This window comes from Pristiophorus japonicus, unplaced genomic scaffold, assembly GCF_044704955.1.
Source record: "Pristiophorus japonicus isolate sPriJap1 unplaced genomic scaffold, sPriJap1.hap1 HAP1_SCAFFOLD_553, whole genome shotgun sequence".
Taxonomy (NCBI): domain Eukaryota; kingdom Metazoa; phylum Chordata; class Chondrichthyes; family Pristiophoridae; genus Pristiophorus; species Pristiophorus japonicus.
Window position 1 is genome coordinate 90053 of NW_027254460.1, and position 19061 is coordinate 109113.

General features: G+C 48.3%; 1 protein-coding gene across 1 annotated transcript in view; it reads right to left on the reverse strand.

Annotated features, from left to right (window-relative positions):
• The window catches only part of LOC139254494 (zinc finger protein 850-like), a 154503-nt gene that overhangs the window by 21574 nt on the left and 113868 nt on the right, over window positions 1-19061 (reverse strand). The gene's annotated exons all lie outside the window — the stretch shown is intronic.

Sequence of the window (19061 nt, forward strand, 5' to 3'; positions counted from 1 at the left end):
GGGTCCGGAGCCGGGGGGTGGCATGCTCTTGGGATGGGGGGTGGGCTGTTTGGGGCTGGGATTGGGAGAGACTTCTTCACTCGGGGAGTTATTGGCCTGTGGGGTTCCCTGCTGCGGAGAGTTGTTGATGCCAGTTCATTGGATGTGTTCGGGAGGGAGTTGGATGTGGTCCTTGCAGCTAGGAGGGTCGGGGGTTATGGAGGGGGCGTGGGGGGTGAGGTGATGGGTTGGGTGATCAGCCATGATCTTGTTGAATGGTGGTGCAGGCTCGAAGGGCCGAATGGCCTACTCCTGCACCTAGTTTCTATGTTTCACCGGTTCCCCTCCCCTGAAGGGGCTGACTCTGGCTGGGTTCAGTTCTACACTCACTGGTTCCCCTCCCCTGAAGGTGCTGACTCTGTCTGGGTTGAGTTCTATAATCACTGGTTCCCCTCCCCTGAAGGTGCTGACTCTGACTGAGTTCAGTTCCAGAAACTGACATCTTTCACTTTGTTCCTGCACCAAGATGGCCGCGCATGCGTTGTGCTACTCACTGAATCAAGATGGCGGAGCGCTGAACCTGACTTCCTGCACCAAGATGGCCGCCGTTAGCCTGGGCCTGTGACCGGAAGAAGGGCCTGTGACCGGGAGAAAGCCCCGAACCTACAACCGCCGATATTCCGGTTATTATTCCTGGCTTCCGGCGAGCATCGGTTGTTTATGAAGCCTCCCCGCCTCCCCGCTGGTTCATTACTCCACTCCATCCCGCTGAAAAGGGCACTTCTGAGGAGCCTGTCCAACATGTGTCTCCTCCGCCATTATACGCACCGTGCATGCTCCAAACCCAGCCAGGGCCCGCGCCTGCGCACTGAGCTCCTGTAGTCTGGGTGTGGCACAGTCTCCCCCGCGGGGCATGCTGGGAATATAAGACCATGTGAAATAGGAGCAGGAGTGGGCCACCCGGACCCCGAGCCTGCTCCCCATTCAATAAGATCATGGCTGGTCTGATTATTGACTCAGCTCGACTTCCCTGCCCGCTCCACAGAACCCTTTACTGCCTTACCAAACCTGGAGTACCGTGCACAGTTTTGGTCTCCTTATCTAAGGAAGAATGTACTTGCCTTACTTCCTCAACACTTCCTCACCAGACATTCTCAAAGCTTCCTCAACACTGTCTCACCAGACATTCCAAAGGCAGGCAATAGGAGCGGCGTGGGAGGATGAAGGGCGGCGGCAACAGCGACTGAGAGTGGCGGCCGTCCGAGGGGCTAGCATCATGAGAGGAGCAGCGGGGGAGGATGAAGGGCGGCAGCAGCGACTGAGAGCAGCGGCAGTCCGAGGGGCCAGCATCGCGAGAGGAGCAGCTTGGGAGGATGAAGGGTGGTGGCAGAGACTGAGAGCGGTGGCAGTCCGAGGGGCTAGCATCGCGAGCGGAGCAGCGCGGGAGGATGAAGGGCAGTGGCAGTGACTGAGAGCGGCTGCAGTCCGAGGTGCTAGCATCGCGAGAGGAGCAGCGCGGGAGGATGAAGGGTAGTGGCAGTGATTGAGAGTGGCAGCAGTCCGAGGGGCTAGCATCGCGAGAGGAGCAGCGCGGGAGGATGAAGGGTAGTGGCAGTGACTGAGAGCGGCAGCAGTCCGAGGAGCGAGCTGGTGCAGAGGCCGAAGGTAAAACAAAGAAGTAGAAAGAAATCAAAAGGTGACGTCCCAGCCAAGTGGGTAAGTGATTGGCTGGTGGATTGGTGACTATTTAATCTTTTTTTTCTTCTTTTTATTTCTTTATCAGCAGGTAACCTTTGACATTGTTGCCAAATTAAGTTAATCTAATGGTTAAGTCATGGCAGGATAGCCGAGATCCATGTCATGCTCCTCCTGTGCTATGTGGGAAGTCAGGGACGCTTCCAATGTCCCGGATGACTACATGTGCAGAAAGTGTATCCAGCTGCACCTCCTGATGGATCGTATTGCAGCACTGGAGCTGCGCATGGATTCGCTCTGGAGCATCCGCGATGCTGAAGCTGTCATGAATAGCACGTTTAGTGAGTTGGTCACACCGCAGGTAAAGGTTATTCAGGCAGATAGGGAATGGGTGACCATCAGGCCGAGCAGCGGAAGGAAGGTAGTGCAGGGGTCCCCTGCGTCATCCGCCTCCAAAACAGATACACCACCTTGGGTGCTGTTGGGGAGATGACTCATCGCGGGGGGTGGGGGCGGGCGGGTAGCAGCAGCCAAGTTCATGACACCAACGGTGGATCTGCTGCACAGGAGGGCAGGGAAAAGAGGGGAGAGGTATAGTGGTAGGGGATTCTATTGTAAGGGGAATAGATAGGTATTTATGCAACCGCAATCGAGACTTCAGGATGGCATATTCCTTCCCTGGTGCAAGGGTCAAGGATATCTCGGAGCAGCTGCAGCACATTTTGGAAGGGGCGGGTGAACAGCAAGTTGTCGTGGTGCATATAGATACCAACAATATAGGTAAAAAAACAGGATGAGGTCTGACAAGCTGAATTTAGGGAGTGAGAAGTTAAATTAAAAAGCAGGACCTCAAAGGTAGTAATCTCAGGATTGCTACCAGTGCCACGTGCTAGTCAGAGTAGAAATAGCAGGATAGCTCAGATGAATATGTGGCTTGAGGAGTGGTGCAGGAGGGAGGGATTCAAATTCCTGGGACTCGGGGAGGTGGGACCAGTACAAACCGGATGGTCTGCACCTGGCAGGACTGGAACCTATGTCCAAGGGGAGTGTTTGCTAGTGCTGTTGGGGGGGAGGGGGGATAAACTAATATGGCAGGGGGATGGGAACCTATGCAGGGAGACAGAGGGAAGTAAAATGGGGGCAGAAGCAAAAGATGGAAGAAGCAAAGTAAAACTGGAGGGCAGAGAAACCCAAGGCAAAAATCAAAACGGGCCGTATTACAGCAAATTTCTAAAGGAACAAAGTATGTTAAAAAGACAAGCCTAAAGGTTCTGTGCCTCAATGTGAGTATTCATAATCAGGTGGACGAATTAACTGTGCAGGCAGCTATTAACGAATATGATATGATTGGGATTATGGAGACATGGCTCCAGGGTGACCAAGGCTGGGAACTCAACATCCAGGGATATTCAACATTCAGGAAGGAATAGACAGAAAGGAAAAGGAGTTGGAGTAGCATTGCTGGTTAAAGAGGAAATTAACGCAATAGTAAGGAAGGACATTAGCTTGGATGATTTGGAATCTGTACGGTTAGAGCTACGGAATACCAAAGGGCAGAAAACGCTCGTGGGAGTTGTGTACAGACCACCAAACAGTAGTAGTGAGGTTGGGGATAGCAGCAAACAAGAAATTAGGGATGCGTGCATTAAAGGTACAGCAGTTATCATGGGCGACATTAATCTACATATAGATTGGGCTAACAAATTGGTAGCAATACGGTGGAGGAGGATTTCCTGGAGTGTATTAGGGATGATGTTCTAGACCAATATGTCGAGGAACCAACTAGAGGCTGGCCATCCTAGACTGGGTGATGTGTAATGAGAAAGGACTAATTAGCAATCTTGTTGTGCGAGACCAAGAGTAACCATAATATGGTAGAACTCTTTATGAAAATGGAGAGTGACACAGTTAATTCGATGGTATGAGATGTGAATTGGCAAGAACAGACTGGCAAATGATACTTAAAGGGTTGACGGTGGATAGGCAATGGCAAACATTTAAAGAGCACGTGGATGAACTTCAACAATTGTACATCCCTGTCTGGAATAAAAATAAAATGGGGAAGGTGGCTCAACCGTGGCTGACAAAGGAAATTAGGGATAGTGTTAAATCCAAGGAAGAGACATATAAATTTGCCAGAAAAAGCAGCAAACCTGAGGACTGGGAGAAATTTAGAATTCAGCAGAGGAGGACAAAGGGTTTAATTAGGAGGGGGGAAATAGAGTATGAGAGGAAGCTTGCTGGGAACATAAAAAACTGACTGGAAAAGCTTCCATAGAGATGTGAAGATTAGTGAAGACAAACGTAGGTCCCTTGCAGTCAGAATCAGGTGAAAGAAATGGCAGACCAATTGAACAAAGACTTTGGTTCTGTCTTCACTAAGGAAGAGACAAATAACCTTCCGGAAATACTAGGGCACTGAGGGTCTATCGAGAAGGAGGAACTGAAAGAAATCCTTATTAGTCAGGAAATTGTGTTAGGGAATTGATGGAATTGAAGGCCGATAAATCGCCAAGGCCTGATAGTCTGCATCCTAGGGTACTTAAAGAAGTGGCCCTAGAAATAGTGGATTCATTGATGATTTTTCAACAGTCTATCGACTCTGAATCAGTTCCTATGGACCGGAGGGTAGCTAATGTAACACCACTTTTTTAAAAAGGAGGGAGAGAAAACGGGAATTATAGACTGGTTAGCCTGACATCGGAGGTGGGGAAAATGTTGTAATCAATTATTAAAGATGAAATAGCAGCGCATTTGGAAAGCAGTGACAGGATCAGTCCAAGTAAGCATGGATTTATGAAAGGGAAATCATGCTTGACAAATCTTCTAGAATTTTTCAGATGTAACTAGTAGAGTGGATAAGGGAGAACCAGTGGATGTGGTGTATTTGGACTTTCAAAAGGCTTTTGACAAGGTCCCGCACAAGAGATTGTGTGCAAAATTAAAGCACATGGTATTGGGGGTAATGTATTGATGTGGAGAGAGAACTGGTTGGCAGACAGGAAGTAGACAGTCGGGATAAACGGGTCATTTTCAGAATGGCAGGCAGTGACCAGTGGAGTGCTGCAGGGCTCAGTGCTGGGACCCCAGTTCTTTGCAATATACATTAACGATTTGGATGAAGGAATAGAGTGTAATATCTCCAAGTTTGCAGATGACACTAAACTGGGTGGCGGTGTGAGCTGTGAGGAGGACGCTAAGAGGCTGCAGGGTGATTTGGACAGATTAGATGAGTGGGCAAATGTATGGCAGATGCAGTATAATGTGGATAAATGTGAGGTTATCCATTTTGGGGGCAAAAACACGAAGGCAGAATATTATCTGAATGGCGGCAGACTAGGAAAAGGGGAGGTGCAACGAGACCTGGGTGTCATGGTTCATCAGTCACTGAAAGTGGGCAAGCAGGTACAGCAGGTGGTAAAGAAGGCAAATGGTATGTTGCCCTTCATAGCAAAGAGATTTGAGTATAGGAGCAGGGAGGTCTTACTGCAGTTGTACAGGGCCTTAGTGAGGCCTCACCTGGAATATTGTGTTCAGTTTTGGTCTCCTAGTCTGAGGAAGGACATTCTTGCTATTGAGGGAATGCAGCGAAGGTTCACCAGACTGATTCCAAGGATGGCTGGGCTTTCATATGAGGAGAGACTGAATCAACTGGGCCTTTATTCACTGGAGTTTAGAAGGATGAGAGGGGATCTCATAGAAACATATAAGATTATAAGATTCTGACGGGACTGGACAGGTTAAATGCAGGAGGAATGTTCTCGATGTTGGGGAAGTCCAGAACCAGGTGACATTGTCTTAGGATAAGGGGTATGCCATTTAGGACTGAGATGAGGAGAAACTTCTTCACTCAGAGAGTTGTTGATGCCAGTTCACTGGATATATTCAAGAGGGAGTTAGATATGGCTCTTACGGTTAAGGGAATCAAGGGGTATGGAGAGAAAGCAGGAAAGGGGTACTGAAGGAATGATCAGCCATGATCTTATTGAATGGCGGTGCAGGCTCGAAGGGCCGCATGGCCTACTCCTGCACCTATTTTCTCTGTTTCTATGGACTAGGCTCCACTTCCCTATCCGCTCCCCATAACCCTTTACTTCCTTATCACTCAAAAATGTATCTAAATCCACCTTAAATATATTCAATGGCACCCAGATTCCACAGCTCTTTGGGGCAGAGAATTCCATGGATTTACAACCTCATCTCAGTTTTAAATGGGTGGCCCCTTATTTGAGACTGTGTCCCCGAGTTTTAGTTTCCCTGATGAGTGGAAATATCCTTTCTACATCCACCTTGTCGAACCCCCTCATTATCTTATAAGGTTCAATAAGATCACCCATCATTCTTCTAGACTCCAATGTGTATAGGCCCAACCTATCCTCATAAGTCAACCCCCTCATCTCTGGAATCAGCCTAGTGAACCTTCTCTGAACAGCCTCCAATACAAGTATATCCTTCCTTAAATACGGAGACCAAAACTGTGTGCAGTACTCCTGATGTGGCCTCACCAATACCCTTTACAGTTGTAGCAGGAATTCTCTGCTTTTATACTCTATCCCCTTTTGCAATAAAGGCCAACATTCCATTTGCCTTCCTGATTACTTGCTGTACCTGCACAATAACTTTTTGTGTTTCATGCACCAGACCCCCAGGTCCCTCTGTACTGCAGCACTTTGCAATTTTTCTCCATTTAAATTATAATTTGCTTTTCTATTATTTCTGCCAAAGTGAATAACCTCACATTTTCCCACATTATACTCCATCTGCCAATTTTTGCCCACTCACTTAGCCTGTCTATCTCTTTGCAGATTTTTTGTATCCTCCTCACAATTTCCTTTCCCACCCATCTTTGTGTAGTCAGCAAACTTGGCTACATTACACTCAGTCCCTTCATCCAAGTCATTAGTATAGATTGTAAATAGTTGGGAACCCAGCACCAATCCCTGCAGCATCCCACTAGTCACTGTTTGCCAACCGGAAAATGACCCATTTATCCCGACTCTATTTTCTGTTAGTTAGCCAATCTTCTATCCATGCTAATATATTACCCCCAACCCTGTGAGCTTTTATCTTGTGCAGTAACCTCTTAAGTCGCCCCTTATCGAATGCCTTCTAGAAATCCAAATATACCACATTCACTGGTTCCCCCTTATCTACCCTGCTCATTACATCCTCAAAGAACTCCAGAAAATTTGTCAAACATGATTTTCCTTTCATAAAACCATGCTGACTCTGCTTGATCGAATCATGCTTTTCCAAATGATCCGCTACTGCTTCCTTAATAATGGGCTCCAGCATTTTCGCAACCACATATGTTAGGCTTACTGGTCTATAGTTTCCTGCTTTTTGTCTGCCTCCTTTTTTAAACAGGAGCGTTACATTTGCAGTATTCCAATCTGCTGGGACCGCCCCAGAATCCAGGGAACTTTGATAGATTACAACCAATGCATCCACTATCTCTGCAGCCACTTCTCTTATGATCCTAGGATGTAAGGCATCAGGTCCAGGGGCCTTTAGTCCCATTATCTTACTGAGTACCACCTCCTTTGTGATTGTGGTAAGATCCTTCCCCGCCTATAGCCCCTTGGCTATCCACTGTTGGGATATTTTTAATGTCCTCAACCATAAAGACTGATACAAAATATGTGTTCAGATTTTCTGCCATCTCCATATTCCCCATCACTGATTCCCCGGTTTCATCCTCGAAGGGACCAACATTTACTTTAGCCACTCTTTTCCTTTTTATATACCTGTAGAAACTCTTGCTATCTGTTTTTATATTTCGTGCTAGTTTACTTTCATAGTCTATCTTCCCTTTCTTAATTTTTTTAGTCATTCTTTGCTGGCTTTTAAAAGCTTCCCAATCTTCTGTCCTCCCAGTACTTTTGGCCACTTTGTATGCCCTTGTTTTTAATTGGATACCATCCTTTATTTCGTTAGTTAGCCCTGGATGGCTATCTTTTCTTTTACACCCTTTCCTCCTCACTGGAATATATTTTCCTTGAGAGTTGTGAAATATTTCCTTCAATGTATGCCACTGTTCATCAACGGAAGAAATAGCGGGACATATAGATAGGAAAAGTGCAATCAAGCAGACGCAACATGGATTCATGAAGGGGAAATCATGTTTAACTAATTTACTCGAATTCTTTGAGGATATAACGAGCATGGTGGATAGAGGTGTACCGATGGATGTGGTGTATTTAGATTTCCAAAAGGCATTCGATAAGGTGCCACACAAAAGGTTACTGCAGAAGATAAAGGTACGCGGAGTCAGAGGAAATGTATTAGCATGGATAGAGAATTGGCTGGATAACAGAAAGCAGAGAGTCGGGATAAATGGGTCCTTTTCGGGTTGGAAATCGGTGGTTAGTGGTGTGCCACAGGGATCGGTGCTGGGACCACAACTGTTTACAATATATGTTGTAGGCATTAGGCACCTGCTGAATATATCAAAACTCATATAAGTTTAATGTGGACACATATAAAATGGCTGCCCAAGCATGATGGGAACCCCGTTAGTCAAGTAATGACCGAGCAATGACCGAGCAATGATCCTGTGAGGCCCACTACCAGGAATGCCTTGGATACAAGATAATTATAATGAACCATTATAGTACACTGGTATAATCAGTGACTTCACACAGCCGAACCCCAAGGAACAGAGCGAAGGGGAGAACCTGCCTCACATAACGAGGTCATTAATCAGCCTGAGCTGACAAAAACCGAACACACAGCTCCTGAGGTATCAGGGGAATTCTATTGGGTTAAAGAAATCTATATGTAATCTATAATCGTTATGATTGGATTGTGTCCAGCCGAAGTGGGCTGAGTAACTGTAAAGAACTATTGTAAAACATATAAATATCGATGAGCTTCTTTGTTCGTTGGAGGGAAGTGCCTGGATCCAGTCCTGAGGCTTCCTCCCCGCATGTGAAAATAAAGGCCGCATTGGCGTTGGAACCGACTCTGAGTGTTGAGTGATTCTTCTGAGAAAACATTCACGCTAACAGTGGCGTCACAAACAGGATTTCGGGGTCGCTGATGCTCTTGGAGAAACCGGGTGAGTATACCTTAAACAAAATTTTATAACGGGTGCGGAAGGTGGATGCTGGTTGATCGACACGAGGAGACGGTCCAATATCTCAAAAACCTAGCATGAGCCTGAATTAAGAGGACTTTAGTCTCATGTGACGGCCAGGAACTAAGTAGGTGCCGGGAATACACTTGGACCGTGGGATCGTGATACCGAAAGACATCTTCCGGACCCAGTAGTGTAATTTGAAATATACCCCGGGGTAGAACCAAGCAGTGTACAGCGGCTAATGGAATCCAAACCTGTGAACAGGGTCGGACCAACGGGCAGAGCGGTGGTAGGTAGTCATTAAGGATACGTAGAGCACTGCGGGAATTGTTTAAATGCATTTTAAGAATTGTATAAGTTTGTGTAAAGCAGAACTTGTGACCTGACAGTAGCCAGGAGACGGTCTACTACAAGTTACGCTAGGTAGAAAGCGGACCTCTGAGAGTAGATTCCTAATGGTTCTAGTCCTACCCAGGAATGGCCATGAAAGCAAGTAACCTCGAGTGGGGACCAGAAGGGCCCCTTACCCGCCACCTGGCGGAAAAACAAAAGAAACTAATCGAGAAAATGATTCGAGCAGAGTGGGATCCTCAGGACCTGCCAGCGAAGCAAAGGGAATGGTGGGAGAAGGAAAAGAAAGACAAAGAGGGAAAGGCAGTAGTTTTGATACTGCGAGCCCATGTAAAGTTAACAGAGAAAGTAAACCAGTATGTGCAAACAAAAAGAAAGCAAATAACTGGTGAAAACGGACAGACAGTTTTGCCAGTCCTGACCATAAATAGCCCAAGTGCGCCACCTAGTGAGGAAGATTGGGAATGCCTAGGGAATGAAACGGATAGTTGCGACTCGGTTAAAGGGGATGTCTTGCCACCCCCATATGCCACAATAAACCCGGCCAAGATCGCGCCGCTAAAGGTGGAACGCATACCCGCGGTCCCAGCAGGAGCAAGACGTCATGGCAGTCCCGCCCCACCCGCACAAACACGAATAACATATACATCGTTGTCCCCCGGGGACACGATGTAGTTGTTCGACAAATTGCCACCCCTAATACCCCGCCATAGCAATGCAACCTTCTGGCAGAAGCTCAAGGAAATGAAAATTTGCCACCAGCTCCACGAGCAAGACATCGCTGGTATAGTTAGGATTAAAATGCCAGAAAACTACTGGGACAGACTACATAATGAGTACCGAAGCGGTACCTGGTGTACCGACCTATCTGTTACTAGGCAGCAGCAGGAGACGAGCATGACAGCATTCAAAGCGAACGTGACACTCGTCTTAGGCCAGGTTCCCGTAAACTGGAACTCTATAGTGGGAGTAGTGCAAAAGAAGGACGAACGGGCACAAGAGTACGGGGTTAGAAAATTTGAGGCGTTCTTGGCACATAGCAGAGTACTGGACGCAGACCGGCAGAACCCGGCCTTCATACAGCTGTATAAGGACAGACTAAGCTCCGCACACCAAGCCATCCTAAAAACAGGCTTAGTGGTATATAATAATTTTGATGATCTGGAAAGTTGGGCGACCTCGGTAGACAATCAACAAAGGTCCAAAATAGCCACCAGTACAGCGGAGGTCTGAGCGGTCACCGACAAAAAGGCGGCTGAGACATGCTATAACTCCAACAAAACGGGACATTGCCGCGCCGAGTGTAGAGCCCCAAAACGCGACGGACGCAAAAAGTGTAGGAACTGTTACCGATTAGGTCACGAGTCAAAGGACTGCTGGGCAAAGGGAGGCGGCAAGGAAGGGAAGGGACCGCAACGGGGACCTAAAACAGGACAAAACCCCAATGAAAGAGCCCCAGACGTTAGTACCCTCGGAAATCAGCAGCTGCTGGACATTATACAGCAGCTGACCCAGAAGCAGACAAATCCTCAATGAATCGTATCGGCCCCCAGCCAAGAACCCGATCCCCGTATGTGGATCAATGCATCATTAGGGGGCCGGCGATGCGGTATGTTGATAGACACCGGGGCATCGGTATCCCGAACCAATCTCGACCTACCCTCTACCCGGCGATCCATCATAATCCAAGGGGTAGGGGGAGACAGGACCACGGCATATCAAAGTGAAACACAAGTGCTCGAGGTGGACGGTATAATGGTACCGGTCCAGTTCTGGGTATGTCAAAATTCAGAGGGCACTATATTAGGGATGGACCTACTCCGCGAACTAGGCACCATAGTGGACGCACAGCGAAGGCGGGTAACCTGGAAGACTAAGAAAGGATATAAGGATAAAGTTGCCAGGAGATGGGCCCCAGTAAAAAAATATAGCCACATTAGGTAAAACAGGCACCTTGACGAGAGACTGGTCTAAGGACGGGATGTTGGGATTACTGTGTCAGGCCATCCTGGGAGTTTGGGCAAAAAGCAAACAGGACTGTGGACTCATTGATATAACACCGGAGAAGGTCACGGGACCAGTACATCCTCCCCACAAACAATACCCTATTAAACCAGAGGCCATGTGGGCCACTGAGGAAATAATAGAAGCCCTGGTAGACCAAGGCATATTACGACAGACAGTGTCAGTCACGAACTCCCCGATGTGGCCAGTTAAAAAGCCGGATGAGAGTTACCGACTAACGATAGATTATACAGCCCTAAATAAAGTAACGCCCAGGGAACACCCGATTGTGACCAGCCCAGCGACTATCTTCAACGGTCTGAATCCGGAACACAGGATTTTCACCCTTTTAGATATTGCTAACGGATTTTGGTCAATCCCACTGGACCCTGCATCTCAGGAAAGATTCGCATTTACCTCCAGAGGCAGACAATACACGTGGACCCGACTCCCTCAGGGATTCCATAATAGTCCGAACATTTTCCACTGAGTCATGAGTAATGCCTTGGAACAGTGTAACTTAACCCCTTACAATAGCACAATCCTTCACTACGTGGATGACATTTTGTTAGCCTCGTCAAGCGACCAAGAGCACTTAGGGGCCGTAGCCACGGTTTTAAGGACTCTAGACAAGGCAGGTTTTAAAATAAATCCAAAAAAGGCACAGATCGGGCAAGCCATGGTTCGATATCTGGGACACGATATCAGTCAGGGGAAAAAGACCCTTCCGACAGACCGAAAGCCAGCCATCGCTGATATGCCCCGACCAACCACGGTGCGGGCAGTGCGACGGGTGATAGACTTGTTCAACTATTGCAGGAATTTCATTCCTCAATTTGCGAATATGGCCGAACCCATTCAGCGACTAGTGAGGGGAGGAAAACCAGGAACAGAACAGGTAGAGTGGGGATTGGAGCAAGAGGAATCCTATGGGAAATTAAAAGCTGAATTATTGGCAGCCCCGGCGCTGAAGCTACCTGACATGAGAAGCCGTTATCGAGGGAGGTTTCTATAGCGCCGTCATAACCCAGGAAAAGGGAGGGGTAATGAGACCAGTAGTGTATTACTCAACACAAGAGTCCCCGGTAGTGAAGGGACTTCATCGGTGTGTGGCTGCCCTCGATTGCGCAGCTTGGGCTGCAAGAATATGCGAACCAGTCACAATGTCGGTGCAGCTAATCCTACACACGAAGCACACCATAGTGGAATTGCTAAACACCGGGAGGTTAAAAACAGTGTCAGATGCGCGACGAGCTACCTGGGAGGCAGTACTATTACCCAAAGACCAGTCCATACAAGTAATCAGGGATATAGGTTTTAATCCCGCGGAGGGAATAGTGACCGAAGGTGAACCCCATAGTTGCAAAACTGAGATAGACCAAGGAACGGAAGGGGGAATAGCCGATGAACCTCTGAGCGACCCTGATTTAACCTTTTACGTTGATGGGTCCCGACGATTTTTGACGGGCAATTCCGCACCGGATGGGGCGTGGTAGACCAGGACGGTGCCACCCTCCTGCGAGGGGCACTGGAAGGAACAGTGTCCACCCAAGTGGCGGAGCTTGTAGCGTTGACCAAAGCCCTCAAATGGGCAGAGGGGAAGCGTGTAAATGTTTATACTGACAGCCGGTACGCATTCGGGGTAGTACACGACTACATGATAGCATGGAGCAGACGTGGATACATAACTTCAGAGGGGGGACACATTAAACACGAGAATATAGTTCGGGAATTGTTAAAAGCCGTTAAAAGACCCGTGATGGCAGCAGTAATAAAGATCAAGGTGCATCAAAGGGTAGAGACCAGGGAACAGCTGGGAAACATGCTGGCAGATCAAGCAGCCATCAAAGGGTAGAGACCAGGGAACAGCGGGGAAACATGCTGGCAGATCAAGCTGCCATCAAAGGGTAGAGACCAGGGAACAGCGGGAAAACATGTTGGCAGATCAAGCAGCAATCAAAGGGTAGAGACCAGGGAACAGCGGGGAAACATGCTGGCAGATCAAGCAGCCATCAAAGGGTAGAGACCAGGGAACAGCGGGGAAACATGCTGGCAGATCAAGCAGCAATCAAAGGGTAGAGACCAGGGAACAGCGGGGAAACATGCTGGCAGATCAAGCAGCCATCAAAGGGTAGAGACCAGGGAACAGTGGGGAAATATACTGGCAGATCAAGCAGCCAGAAGCGCGGCGGAAGAAGATGAGCCCCAGATAATCAAAGTAGCCGTGATAGGACCAGGAGAGCTGAATATCCGTAAGGTACAGGAAGAAAGTAGCTCGGAGGAACGGTCGCTATGGGAAAGCAAGGGGCCAGCATTGGGGAGGACGGGGTTTGGAGGAAGGGATTACAAGTAGTCACCCCGTCCTCAATCCAGACCGAACTACTCCGGCTACACCACGAGCCGGACCACACTGGGCGAGACGGAATGCTGAGCCGTCTACTCAAAGACTGGTGGTGGGCTGGGGTAGGGCGAGACGTAGCCAAGCATTGCCAGCGCTACATAGTATGCACACAGCATAATCCAGGCAGACACATAAAGGTCAAAATGGCACATCAGACACATCCCAGGGGCCCGTGGGAGAATCTACAGATTGATTTCACAGGGCCCCTACCCAACAGTCGGGGAAAGAAATACTGCCTGGTCATTATCGATCAGTTTACCAGGTGGGTTGAGGCTTTTCCCACCCGGGATTGTGGAGCATCCACGGTAGCGCAGATTCTCGCATTCGACATAATCCCACGGTGGGGAGTGCCCCTTCAAATTGACTCAGACCAGGGGACACACTTCACGGGACAGGTCATGAAGCGGGCATGTGGTCTGCTCGGAATCCGACACCGGTTCCACATCCCGTACCACCCCCAGAGCTCAGGAATGGTTGAGCGAATGAACCGCACCCTCAAGACAGCAATTGCCAAAGCCATAACTGAAACCGGGAAGGGATGGGTGGATGTTTTACCCTGTATACTAATGAGACTTAGGGCCACCCCTAACCGGACCACAGGCCTGACCCCCTTTGAATTAATGACGGGGAGGGCCATGAGACTCCCCGAAGGCTTCATAACGGGGGGAGAGGACATGGGGCCATTACGAGATCGGATTAAACAATATGTAAAACAATTAGATTCACAGCTAAAGGAACTAAGGAAAGAGGTGGTAGAGCAACAGACCATACAGGACTTGGAGACCCAAAACAAAGGAAAGGTCGACGCACAGCTCCCACAGGTAGGCGACAAAGTGTTGGTACAAGTCACCCCCGACAGGACGGGGTTTGCCCCAAGGTGGACCGGGCCGTATAACATCATTTTGACTAGTGACACGTGTGCATGTGTCGACATGAGAGGGAGAGGCCGGTGGAAGCACTGGTCGCAATTAAAAAGGTATAACTCAGAAGGGTAATGGCCGAACCAAGGGTGATACGCCTAGACGAGACGGAATGGTATGCTGCAAAATACCAGGAGTGGTTAGACACCCTTTTGGAAGGGGTGTTCGGAGGAATAGCTTTGATCTTGGTGATAATAGGAGTTTGGGTAATATTTAAGTGGGTAAAGACACGGGCGCACGCCCCACAGATTCAGCTCGAAATGGTTCGATTATAACCTTGTGCTTCTGATTTTGCAGGGTTACAAGGATACTCGTAGAGCAAAACCTAACCCCTGGTGACGACCAGGCCGTCTGTTTAAAATTACAGATAATACTTACCAGAATGGGAATACGAACGGCGCTACTCATAATATGGATAGCCCTGCGACATGCACGTACCCTGGACAACGACGGACAGCACAGCACGCTGGAAATAAACAATCACATGAACTATGGAGTTTTATTCAATTTGACGGACGGAGTGTGTGTCCCAGCGACTAAAGATTGGAGCAAGGACATGACTTATTTTAATGCATGGTTACAAGTAAACCCTAATAAGAACCGGGTATGTGTACAGTGCTCCACGGGTATAAGGAGCAGCTGCATTAAACAGAGGGATGTCAAAGGGCCCGACGAATGTACTTTCGGCATAATTTGCGCACCTCCGGGACAGTCCCAGCAATCAGTCATCTGCAAAAAGGGAATGGGGCTGTGTGGGTACTACGAGGGGGTGGGGGTGGCTGCAATATCATTGTATGTATGTTTCTCACCCCCTCCGACACCGCGCCCCATAAGAACCACTACATTGCCCAAGGAACTGCCTTGTCCCATAACTACTAAGGGACCAGAGAATGGGATTGTAATGTACAACGAAGGGGAATTATTGTACGATAATGTTAAACATGAAATTGTGCCTGTCCTGATCAATATTTCAGGCATCCAGATGCCAGAATACTGTACAGAACAGTCATGGAAGATGTACAATGTATTAAGTAAAGTTGTAATGCAGCAGGCTGCCGATGCAATGGGTGCCAGTAGATTCCGGGGACAGGGGTCAGCCCCCAGGATAAAGAGGGGAATAGTTAATGATATTACCACCGTTTTCAATACAGGGACCTCTGTAGTAAACTCGATAGATATACAAGGGTTAAATGAGAGGGTGGAACAGCTTAGAAGGGTGATGAAGGGGTTATTAGAGAGGGTGGAGCAAAACCAGGAAGACCAAGCCAACCTAGGAAAGGAGGGTGCCGAAATCCAGTTGTATGGCATCTCAGTCCTGGAAGCTCACGCCAAAACCATCAATCACCTCATTGACAGAGAAAAAGAAGATACAGGAAAGCAAAGACAGGGGCAACTCTGTCACGCTTATGGTCTGTGGATGGTGGGACAGATCCGCCACAATCTCGACCAGATCCAACGCGGGGAAGTACCCGATTGGATAGACAGTTCACATTTGGCTCAGTTGGCTAACCAGAGGGGGACACTGGATAATTGTACTCTGAAGGGACTGACCCGAGTATACCCAGCAATTCCAGATTGCCAGATGGGTAGGAATACTGGGATAGGGATAGTCCTGATGATCCCTATAGCCACGCCGGACTCAGAGCCGTTCCCCCTGTACCAACTAGAGAATATCGGAGTAATACGGGAAAATGTCTCCATGCATTACTATCTGACCACCACCTCCGCCGTTCGTCAAAACAACATACTTACCGGGATTTCCCTATAAGATTGCAAGCAAAGGGGGGAGATCACAGTATGCCCTCACCCGGTAGGCCGAGGTGAGCTAGACGAGTGCGGGTTTAACCGAACCGACGGGTGTGTACTAGAAATAGTGCCCGCACACAGGCACTTCGCGAGGGCAGGCTACGGAGGGAAGGGAAGATACTGCGTCTCTACCACAGAGCGTTCATACCAGTATAATGACCTGCAGTGCACTATACCACAGCCAAACTTTTGCTTTACGCCACTATGACCTGTCACGATTGGGCAAGCGCATATCACTCAGGTTAGGCGCCGGAAGTCTGAAGTTATTGAGGTAACAAAGAAATGGCGGACCAATTGAACAAGTACTTTGGTTCGGTATTCACGAAGGAGGACACGAACAACCTTCCGGTTATAAAAGGGGTCGGGGGGTCTAGTAAGGAGGAGGAACTGAGGGAAATCCTTATTAGCCGGGAAATTGTGTTGGGGAAATTGATGGGATTGAAGGCCGATAAATCCCCAGGGCCTGATGGACTGCATCCCAGAGTACTTAAGGAGGTGGCCTTGGAAATAGTGGATGCGTTGACAGTCATTTTCCAACATTCCATTGACTCTGGATCAGTTCCTATGGAGTGGAGGGTAGCCAATGTAACCCCACTTTTTAAAAAAGGAGGGAGAGAGAAAACAGGGAATTATAGACCGGTCAGCCTGACATCGGTAGTGGGTAAAATGATGGAATCAATTATTAAGGATGTCATAGCAGTGCATTTGGAAAGAGGTGACATGATAGGTCCAAGTCAGCATGGATTTGTGAAAGGGAAATCATGCTTGACAAATCTTCTGGAATTTTTTGAGGATGTTTCCAGTAGAGTGGATAAGGGAGAACCAGTTGATGTGGTATATTTGGACTTTCAGAAGGCGTTCGACAAGGTCCCACACAAGAGATTGATGTGCAAAGTTAGAGCACATGGGATTGGGGGTAGTGTACTGACATGGATTGAGAACTGGTTGTCAGACAGGAAGCAAAGAGTAGGAGTAAATGGGTACTTTTCAGAATGGCAGGCAGTGACTAGTGGGGTACCGCAAGGTTCTGTGCTGGGGCCCCAGCTGTTTACACTGTACATTAATGATTTAGATGAGGGGATTAAATGTAGTATCTCCAAATTTGCGGATGACACTAAGTTGGGTGGCAGTGTGAGCTGCGAGGAGGATGCTGTGAGGCTGCAGAGCGACTTGCATAGGTTAGGTGAGTGGGCAAATGCATGGCAGATGAAGTATAATGTGGATAAATGTGAGGTTATCCACTTTGGTGGTAAAAACAGAGAGACAGACTATTATCTGAATGGTGACAGATTAGGAAAAGGGGAGGTGCAAAGAGACCTGGGTGTCATGGTACATCAGTCATTGAAGGTTGGCATGCAGGTGCAGCAGGCGGTTAAGAAAGCAAATGGCATGTTGGCCTTCATAGCAAGGGGATTTGAGTACAGGGGCAGGGAGGTGTTGCTACAGTTGTACAGGGCATTGGTGAGGCCATACCTGGAGTATTGTGTACAGTTTTGGTCTCCTAACCTGAGGAAGGACATTCTTGCTATTGAGCGAGTGCAGCGAAGGTTCACCAGACTGATTCCCCGGATGGCGGGACTGACCTATCAAGAAAGACTGGATCAACTGGGCTTGTATTCACTGGAGTTCAGAAGAATGAGAGGGGACCTCATAGAAACATATAAAATTCTGACGGGGTTAGACAGGTTAGATGCAGGAAGAATGTTCCCAATGTTGGGGAAGTCCAGAACCAGGGGTCACAGTCTAAGGATAAGGGGTAAGCCATTTAGGACCGAGATGCGGAGGAACTTCTTCACCCAGAGAGTGGTGAACCTGTGGAATTCTCTACCACAGAAAGTTGTTGAGGCCAATTCACTAAATATATTCAAAAAGGAGTTAGATGAGGTCCTTACTGCTAGGGGGACCAAGGGGTATGGCGAGAAAGCAGGAATGGGGTACTGAAGTTGAATGTTCAGCCATGAACTCATTGAATGGCGGTGCAGGCTAGAAGGGCCGAATGGCCTACTCCTGCACCTATTTTCTATGTTTCTATGTTTCTATGTTTCTATGTTGAGTGATTCTTCTGAGAAAACATTCACGCTAACATGGGCATCCAGGAGAAGTTCTCAGAGGGTGAGGACTGGGAAGCCTATGTCGAATGGCTAGACCAGTACTTTGTAGCCAACGAGCTGGACAGAGAAGAAAGCACTGCAAAAAGGAGAGCGGTCCTCCTCACGGTCTGCGGGGCACCGGCCGACAGCCTCATGAAGAATCTTCTGGCTCCAGTGAAACCCACAGATAAGTCGTATGAGGAGCTGTGTACACTGGTTTGGGAGCATCTTAACCCGAGGGAGAGCATGCTGGTGGCGAGGTATCGGTTCTACATGTGCCAGCAATCTGAAGGTCAGGAAGTGGCGAGCTATGTCGCCGAGCTAAGGTGACTTGCAGGACAATGTGAGTTTGATGGCTACCTGGAGCAAATGCTCAGAGACTTTTTTGTACTGGGCATTGGCCACGAGACCATCCTATGAAAACTTTTGACTGTAGAGACACCGACCCTCAGTAAGGCCATTGCGATAGCACAGGCGTTTATGTCCACCAGTAATAACTCCAAACAAATCGCTCAGCACACAAGTGCGAGCAATGTTCATAAATTAACTGGAACTGTGTTTGCAAGCAGAAATGTACAGGGCAGAAACCAAGAGTCTGCAAATGCCAGCAGGCCTCAGGTGACCCAGATGACTCGGAGTCCACAACAAAGGATGAATGCAAGGCAATTCACACCTTGTTGGCGTTGTGGAGGCTTCCATTCAACCTATTCATGCCGCTTCAAAGGTTATGTTTG